An 8,995-nucleotide genomic window follows, 5' to 3' on the forward strand; every position below is an offset into this window, starting at 1 on the left:
TATTAGCCGTAACGTCAGAATTGCCTCTCTCGTCCCTTTACTTTTCCTAAAGCCAAACTGACCGTCACCTAGCGCATTCTCAATTTTCTTTTCCATTCTTTTGTATATTATTCTTGTAAGCAGCTTCGATGCATGAGCTGTTAAGCTGATTGTGCGATAATTCTCGCACTTGTCAGCTCTTGCCGTCTTCGGAATTGTGTGGATGATGCTTTTCCGAAAGTCAGATGGTATATCACCAGACTCATATATTCTACACACCAACATGAATAGACGTTTTGTTGCCACTTCCCCCAATGATTTTAGAAATTCTGATAGAATGTTATCTATCCCTTCTGACTTATTTGACCGTAAGTCCTCCGAAGCTCTTTTAATCTCCGATTCTAATACTGGATCCCCTATCTCTTCTAAATCGACTCCTGTTTCTTCTTCTATCACATCAGACAAATCTTCACCCTCATAGAGGCTTTCAATGTATTATTTCCACCTATCTGCTCTCTCCTCTGCATTTAACAGTAGAATTCCCGTTGCATTCTTAATGTTACCACCGTTGCTTTTAATGTCACCAAAGGTTGTTTTGACTTTCCTGTATGCTAAGTCTGTCCTTCCGACAATCGTATCTTTTTCGATGTCTTCACATTTTTCCTTCAGCCATTTCGTCTTAGCTTCCCTGCACTTCCTATTTATTTCATTCCTCAGCGACTTGTATTTCTGTATTCCTGATTTTCCCGGAACGTGTTTGTACTTCCTCCTTTCATCAATCAACTGAAGTATTTCTTCTGTTACCCATGGTTTCTTCGCAGCTACCTTCTTTGTACCTATGTTTTCCTTCCCAACTTTTGTGATGGCCCTTTTTAGAGATGTCCATTCCTCTTCAACTGTACTGCCTACTGCGCTTTTCCTTATTGCTGTATCTATAGCGTTAGAGAACTTCAAACGTATCTCGTCATTCCTTAGTACTTCCGTATCCCACTTCTTTGCGTATTGATTCTTCCTGACTAATGTCTTGAACTTCAGCCTACTCTTCATCACTACTATATTGTGATCTGAGTCTATATCTGCTCCTGGGTACGCCTTACAATCCAGTATCTGATTTCGGAATCTCTGTCTGACCATGATGTAATCTAATTGAAATCTTCCCGTATCTCCCGGCCTTTTCCAAGTATACCTCCTCCTCCTGTGATTCTTGAACAGGGTATTCGCTGTTACTAGGTGAAACTTGTTACAGAACTCAATTAGTCTTTCTCCTCTTTCATTCCTTGTCCCAAGCCCATATTCTCCTGTAACCTTTTCTTCTACTCCTTCCCCTACAACTGCATTCCAGTCGCCCATGACTATTAGATTTTCGTCCCCCTTTACATACTGCATTACCCTTTCAATACCCTCATACACTTTCTCTATCTGTTCATCTTCAGCTTGCGACGTCGGCATATATACCTGAACTATCGTTGTCGGTGTTGGTCTGCTGTCGATTCTGATTAGAACAACCCGGTCACAGAACTGTTCACAGTAACACACCCTCTGCCCCACCTTCCTATTCATAACGAATCCTACACCTGTTATACCATTTTCTGCTGCTGTTGATATTACCCGATACTAATCTGACCAGAAATCCTTGACTTCCTTCCACTTCACTTCACTGACCCCTAATATATCTAGATCGAGCCTTTGCATTTCCCTTTTCAGATTTTCTAGTTTCCCTACCACGTTCAAGCTTCTGACATTCCACGCCCCGACTCGTAGAACGTTATACATTCGTTGATTATTCAGTCTTTTTCTCATGGTAACCTCCCCCTTGGCAGTCCCCTCCCGGAGATCCGAATGGGAGACTATTCTGGAATCTTTTGCCAATGGAGAGATCATCATGACACTTATTCAATTACAGGTCACATGTCCTGTGGATACACGTTACGTGTCTTTAATTCAGTGGTTTCCATTGCCTTCTGTATCCTCATGTCGGTGATCATTGCTGATTCTTCGGCCTTTAGGGGCAATTTCCCACCCCTAGGACAAGAGAGTGCCCTGAACCTCTATCCGCTCCTCCGCCCTCTTCGACAAGGCCGTTGGCAGAATGAGGCTGACTTCTAATGCCGGAAAACTTCGGCCACCAGTGCTGATTATTTATCAAAATTTAGGCAGTGGCGGGGATCGAACCCGGGCCCGAAGACGTTTTGATTATGAATCAAAGACGCTACCCCTAGACCACAGGTGATCGTGGGCTTAGGAATAGCTATTCACTTAGCACATAGCCATGTTTCTTTTTTTTTTTTTGTTCCTTGTAGTTTTGCTTTACGATTTTTATTACCTTTTTATTGTACCTTTTTCTCTAATACCTCTGCAGAAAACGATTACACTCTTGTCCTAATTTTCAATTCCTCTCAATTTTCTGTAAGGAAGCCATTTTCATAATGTCTTTTAACCTTCTGTCAAGAATCATGTACCTTCTTTATTGAAGACACAGGCCAATGGAATCTATTCTAGTATCAAATGTAACATTTACTGCTCCTTCTTTTAGCTTCTTTCAGGAAATGTATGTTCTGATATTTTTGATTTATCGAGGAGTTTAGTGTCCTACACCAGCCTTCGACAACATTTTTGGTCTTGTGCCGCTAGTTAAAAAGTTCCACTTTTCAGCTGGTATATTAAGATTCTCCATCGATTGACTGACCATATCAATCTGCTCAATATTTGTTATAAGATCTTCTCAAACTGTCTTCTAGACCGAATCCAACCATTGACAGACACCATTGTTGGAGAATAACAAGGAGGATTTCGTCACGGGAGATCTATTATCGACCAAATTTTTGTCCTACACCAGGCCGTAGAAAAAAGGTGGGAGTTTGACCAAGAACTACACATGCTGTTTGTCGTCTTCAGAAAAGTATGCGACTGCATTCATCGAAAAGTATGCTGAGGTGTCTGGAAGAGTTCGTTTTTCCCAAGAAACTAGTAAGCCTCAGGAAGGCCTGCCTGATGGATATTAAAGAAAAGGTAAAAATTGGAAGTAAGGTGACTGAAACATTCAAAATAAAAACTGGGCTACGGCAGGGCGATGGACTATTACCTGTTCTTTTCAATCCCGTATTAGAGAAGGTAATTCGAGAGATGTCATCTAATGAACTCATAGGAGTCCAGGCTGGGGATGTGAACATCAAGTACCTCGGATATGCCAATGAGATAGTGCTACTCTCTGGGTCGTATGAAGAATTAGGGAAAATGGCTGACATTCTGGAAACAACAGCGAGGAAAATTGGACTTCAAATCGTGACAAGACGAAATACATGGTTCTACACAGTAGACATAATGAAACTCAAGAACCACTTCTAGCCTTACAGACAACAGAAGCTTCTTATCGTCAAGTCAGGGAGTTCAAATATCTGGGCGCAGTATTAAGAGATGAACCTGTAAGGTGTCAGGCAAACCCAACACCTTCCATGAAAAACCTGACATGATAGCAAATCCGGCAGTATGTCCTGTCTTTAAATTAACCAAAGTAATACGATGAACGAGTGAGCAAATGGAATACCACAGACTAACACAAGAACGCCTAAATGCGTGTCATATCTTCCCACCGTGAAAAAGACGCAGTTCCGAGGGTAGAAACGAGAACAGAAGCCGAGAACAGAATCGTGTAAGCTAGAAGGCGCTACGATAAGGGACGGACACCCCCATCGTCGTCCGACCGCCAAGATGACCCCCCAGGCCATGTTAAAAGATAGAGCCCTCCAGAAGAACATTATAGATCTTATGATAACACTAAAAGGGCCACACCAGCTGCAAGTTTTAGCGTGAGAATATACGCGTCCCTGTTATGTAGCAAACATTAAAAACAATGCCCCACCACGAAAAGTATAACGTTTCTCATTGGATAGACAGAATTTTTGTAGGTGAAGCTTAAGATTAACATTGAGACCCTGATTGGTCAGTTGAAAACACAGCCAGATAGCTTTTCTTAAACCAACTTTGGTAAATTGTTGTAAGGATAGAAAGAGTTGCTTCTGAGACGGCGAGGCGTGTGGAGCTGCGCCACCCGCCCCCCCCCCCCCCCCCTGACGCTGACTAACCACCGACAAGGTAATGAACGCACGCGATGCCGCATAAGAGTGCATAAGGCTTCACTCAGAATTGCAGAAGTCTCATCTGTTACATCCCCTTTTTGCGTAATACTAGTGTCGATCGTCAATTAGAACTCATGGTATTCACATTTGCTACTAGAAGTTAAAATCTGAAACGCGATGATTTTTCTGTTATATAATCATTGAGAAGCCACATCAGCCACTGTAATTTACTACAAGTTAAATAAGTAATTAAAGATAATTGAGGGTCGCTGTAGACCATTTTGATAGTTTTCTCTTTTATGAAACTTAACTTAAACCTAGATCTAAGCCTTTATTTTTCAAATTTTGGAAGTCCTCTTTAAATTTTTGGAAAACAGGCACTGTCTTTCCTACATTGACAGTTTTCCTTCAGTTATGCAATAGTCTCTTAATCTGCAGATCCGCTTTGTCAGATGGCCAAACATGATGTTATTCAGCCACTATCGTGGAATTTGTAATTTGTAAACCACCTTGGCACTTACTCCGTTGGGAATTTACGCACAACAGCATTGTGTACTAATCACATCCTCTATGCAATTTTTTTTTCTTTTCTTTTTAGCTGTGACCGCCCTGAGAAGGCATGGCTTTGCTTTCGTTGCTGTAGTTACTTCCACCACTCACGGTGAATAGAACTCATGTAGCTTTCGCCAACAAACTTACGTCGAAATGAAGGCTTTTGACGAGGACCCTGCCGGACTGGCTGGTGCTGCTGGTGAACGATAGGCGTAAATGAGCAGTGGGGAAAATCCACAGCGCAAAACTGGCTGGCATGGGAACTTGCGAAAAGATGAGAATAACACGTTCGGAGCAGGGCTATGTGTCCGAGCTGTTCTAGGCGCTTCAGTCCGGAACCGCGCTGCTGTTACGGTCGCAGGCTCTAATCCTGCCTCGGGCATGGATGTGTGTGACGTCCTTAGGTTAGTTAGGTTTAAGTAGTTCTAAGTCTAGGGGACTGATGACCTCAGATGTTAAGTCCCATAGTGCACAGAGCCAATTGAACCATTTTTTGAACATACTCGGAAAGCCCACGTAGCCTCTCGCTCGCTCACGTACATGATGTAGCCGATTCACGTTACAACCTATTTTTCAAAACCGTAGATTCAGTGCTAGAAGAAGGGATAGTCTGGTAGGGCATATTCTGAGTCATCAAGGGATCACCAATTTAATATTGGAGGGCAACGTGGAGGGTAATAATCATAGGGGGAGACCAAGAGATGAATACACTAAAGAGATTCAGAAGCATGTACACTCCTGGAAATGGAAAAAAGAACACATTGACACCGGTGTGTCAGACCCACCATACTTGCTCCGGACACTGCGAGAGGGCTGTACAAGCAATGATCACACGCACGGCACAGCGGACACACCAGGAACCGCGGTGTTGGCCGTCGAATGGCGCTAGCTGCGCAGCATTTGTGCACCGCCGCCGTCAGTGTCAGCCAGTTTGCCGTGGCATACGGAGCTCCATCGCAGTCTTTAACACTGGTAGCATGCCGCGACAGCGTGGACGTGAACCGTATGTGCAGTTGACGGACTTTGAGCGAGGACGTATAGTGGGCATGCGGGAGGCCGGGTGGACGTACCGCCGAATTGCTCAACACGTGGGGCGTGAGGTCTCCACAGTACATCGATGTTGTCGCCAGTGGTCGGCGGAAGGTGCACGTGCCCGTCGACCTGGGACCGGACCGCAGCGACGCACGGATGCACGCCAAGACCGTAGGATCCTACGCAGTGCCGTAGGGGACCGCACCGCCACTTCCCAGCAAATTAGGGACACTGTTGCTCCTGGGGTATCGGCGAGGACCATTCGCAACCGTCTCCATGAAGCTGGGCTACGGTCCCGCACACCGTTAGGCCGTCTTCCGCTCACGCCCCAACATCGTGCAGCCCGCCTCCAGTGGTGTCGCGACAGGCGTGAATGGAGGGACGAATGGAGACGTGTCGTCTTCAGCGATGAGAGTCGCTTCTGCCTTGGTGCCAATGATGGTCGTATGCGTGTTTGGCGCCGTGCAGGTGAGCGCCAGAATCAGGACTGCATACGACCGAGGCACACAGGGCCAACACCCGGCATCATGGTGTGGGGAGCGATCTTCTACACTGGCTGTATATCACTGGTGATCGTCGAGGGGACACTGAATAGTGCACGGTACATCCAAACCGTCATCGAACCCATCGTTCTACCATTCCTAGACCGGCAAGGGAACTTGCTGTTCCAACAGGACAATGCACGTCTGCATGTATCCCGTGCCACCCAACGTGCTCTAGAAGGTGTAAGTCACTACCCTGGCCAGCAAGATCTCCGGATCTGTCCCCCATTGAGCATGTTTGGGACTGGATGAAGCGTCGTCTCACGCGGTCTGCACGTCCAGCCCGAACGCTGGTCCAACTGAGGCGCCAGGTGGAAATGGCATGGCAAGCCGTTCCACAGGACTACATCCAGCATCTCTACGATCGTCTCCATGGGAGAATAGCAGCCTGCATTGCTGCGAAAGGTGGATATAGACTGTACTAGTGCCGACATTGTGCATGCTCGGTTGCCTGTGTCTACGTGCCTGTGGTTCTGTCAGTGTGATCATGTGATGTATCTGACCCCAGGAATGTGTCAATAAAGTTTCCCCTTCCTGGGACAATGAATTCACGGTGTTCTTATTTCAATTTCCAGGAGTGTAAGTTGCAGTAGGTACTGGGAGATGAAGAAGCTTGCACAGCATAGAGTAGCATGGAGAGCTGCATCAAACCAGTCTCTGGACTGAAGACCACTACAACAACAACAACAGATTCAGTGATGGATAGACATACATTTGTAGCATCCTTGATATTCAGTGTGCAAGTCGTACACTGCAGGGAAAAAGCCTTAGTATATATCTGGAAATACGACGGCGATTTTGATCCGATGACGGCATATACCACCTGGGATTTAGTAGATATACTGATAATGCTTTCAACGTCGTCTTCCAACACATAGCGTAGAGGCGTAGCTACCAGAGCACCATCTGCGTCTACCCTTTAATAGGCAATGCTCACAGTCAGATGGTTCGGTGTGGTGCAGACGTGTGAAGCAAGCAGGCAACCATGCCACAGAGTAGCAATCGAGCGAGGTGGCGCAGTGGTTAGCGCATTGGACTCGCATTCGGGAGGACGACGGTTCAATCCCGTCTCCGGCCATCCTGATTTAGGTTTTCCGTGATTTCCCTAAATCGTTTCAGGCAAATGCCGGGATGGTTCCTTTGAAAGGGCACGGCCAATTTCCTTCCCAATCCGTCCCTAACCTGAGCTTGCGCTCCGTCTCTAATGACCTCGTTGTCGACGGGACGTTAAACACTAACCACCACCACCACCACAGAGTAGCAGTCGTACTACCTACAGCCAACTGAGCGAGTTTCAAGGGGTGAGACTGTTGCCTTCCGAGTAGCGGAACGGCCCTTACGCAGAATTGCCACAAGGTGGACGTGCTGCGGCGGTTTTGCAAAGATGCTGGTGTCACGTGAACATTCTCACACCCATAACAAGGTTCTGGACGTTCATGCAGCACAGACGTCCGCCGGTACAGTCGTATTTTAAGGGCGGCACTGGCAGATTGCACAGCTACCGCAGCACACTTGTGAGCCCAGACGCGTAAACACTAACAGTTGCGAACCGGTTACTAGCTGTGGGACTAGGGACACGCACACCTCTAGTGCGTCTTCCACTCACGCCACAGCGTCGACGTGCGCGGCTCGACAGGTATCACTTGGAAGATGGAATGGCACACCATGGTCTTCAGTAATGAATCAGCTTCTGTCTGCACGCAGTGATGGTCGTTTGCGCGTACGACGTACACTTGGTGAGCACTGACTCGTAGAGTGCCTTCGTCTGAGACACACAGGTCCCAAATCTTATGATGTGTGTGTGTGAAAGCTTATGGGACTTAACTACTAAGATGATCAATCCCTAAGCTTATACAGTACTTAACCTAAATTATCCGAAGGACAAACACACACACACACACATGCCCGAGGGAGGACTCGAACCTTCAAACCTTATGGTCTTGGGTGCGATATGCTACAAATCTCGTCCACCTTTGGCGTGTCTGGAGAGTACGCTAACCAGCGCTCTGAACACGCAGAATGTTGTTAGACACGGGCTTTTCCCATTCATGCAACAGGAAGGTGATGCGTTGTTTCAGCAGGGTAATGCTCGGTCACACACTGCCCACGAAACTCAACGTGCTCTGCAAGACGTGCTGCAGTTTCCCTGGCCAGCACGATCGTCGGACTTGTCTGCTATCGTGCACGTGTGGGATATGATGGGACGAGAAGTGACTCCTGCAATTCGCCAACCAGCAACTCTTTAAGAACTGCAAAGAACTAGGTCGAGCAGGCGTGGAAAACATATCCCGCGACTGTATTCGCCACCTGTACGATCGACTGGATGCCAGAGTCAGTAGCTGCATTGCTGCCCATGCAGGCTACACCACGTACTGATATGTATGTTTCGGCATGGGTCGATACCTGATACCTCAGAAGCGCTTATGCAGTTGTTGTTGTGGTCTTCAGTCCTGAGACTGGTTTGATGCAGCTCTCCATGCTACTCTATCCTTTGCAAGCTTCTTCATCTCCCAGTACTTACTGCAACGTACATCCTTCTGAATCTGCTTAGTGTATTCATCTCTTGGTCTCCCTCTACGATTTTTACCCTCCACGCTGCCCTCCAATGCTAAATTTGTGATCCCTTGATCTCTCAGAAAATGTCCTACCAACCGGTCCCTTCTTCTTGTCAAGTTGTGCCACAAACTCCTCTTCTCCCCAATTCTGTTCAATACCTCCTCATTAGTTATGTCATCTAACCATCTAATCTTCATCATTCTTCTGTAGTACCACATTTCGAAAGCTTCTATTCTCTTCTTCTCCAAACTATTTATC

General features: G+C 46.5%; 1 non-coding gene across 1 annotated transcript; it reads left to right on the plus strand.

Moving 5' to 3' along the window:
- The first annotated feature begins 7,186 nt into the window (after positions 1-7,186).
- On the plus strand, positions 7,187-7,259 carry Trnaa-cgc (transfer RNA alanine (anticodon CGC)). The gene has a single exon. It is a non-coding gene; the product is annotated as a tRNA-Ala (tRNA).
- Positions 7,260-8,995: the final 1,736 nt, after the last annotated feature.

Source organism: Schistocerca serialis, chromosome 4 (genome assembly GCF_023864345.2).
Source record: "Schistocerca serialis cubense isolate TAMUIC-IGC-003099 chromosome 4, iqSchSeri2.2, whole genome shotgun sequence".
In the NCBI taxonomy this organism is placed as follows: domain Eukaryota; kingdom Metazoa; phylum Arthropoda; class Insecta; order Orthoptera; family Acrididae; genus Schistocerca; species Schistocerca serialis.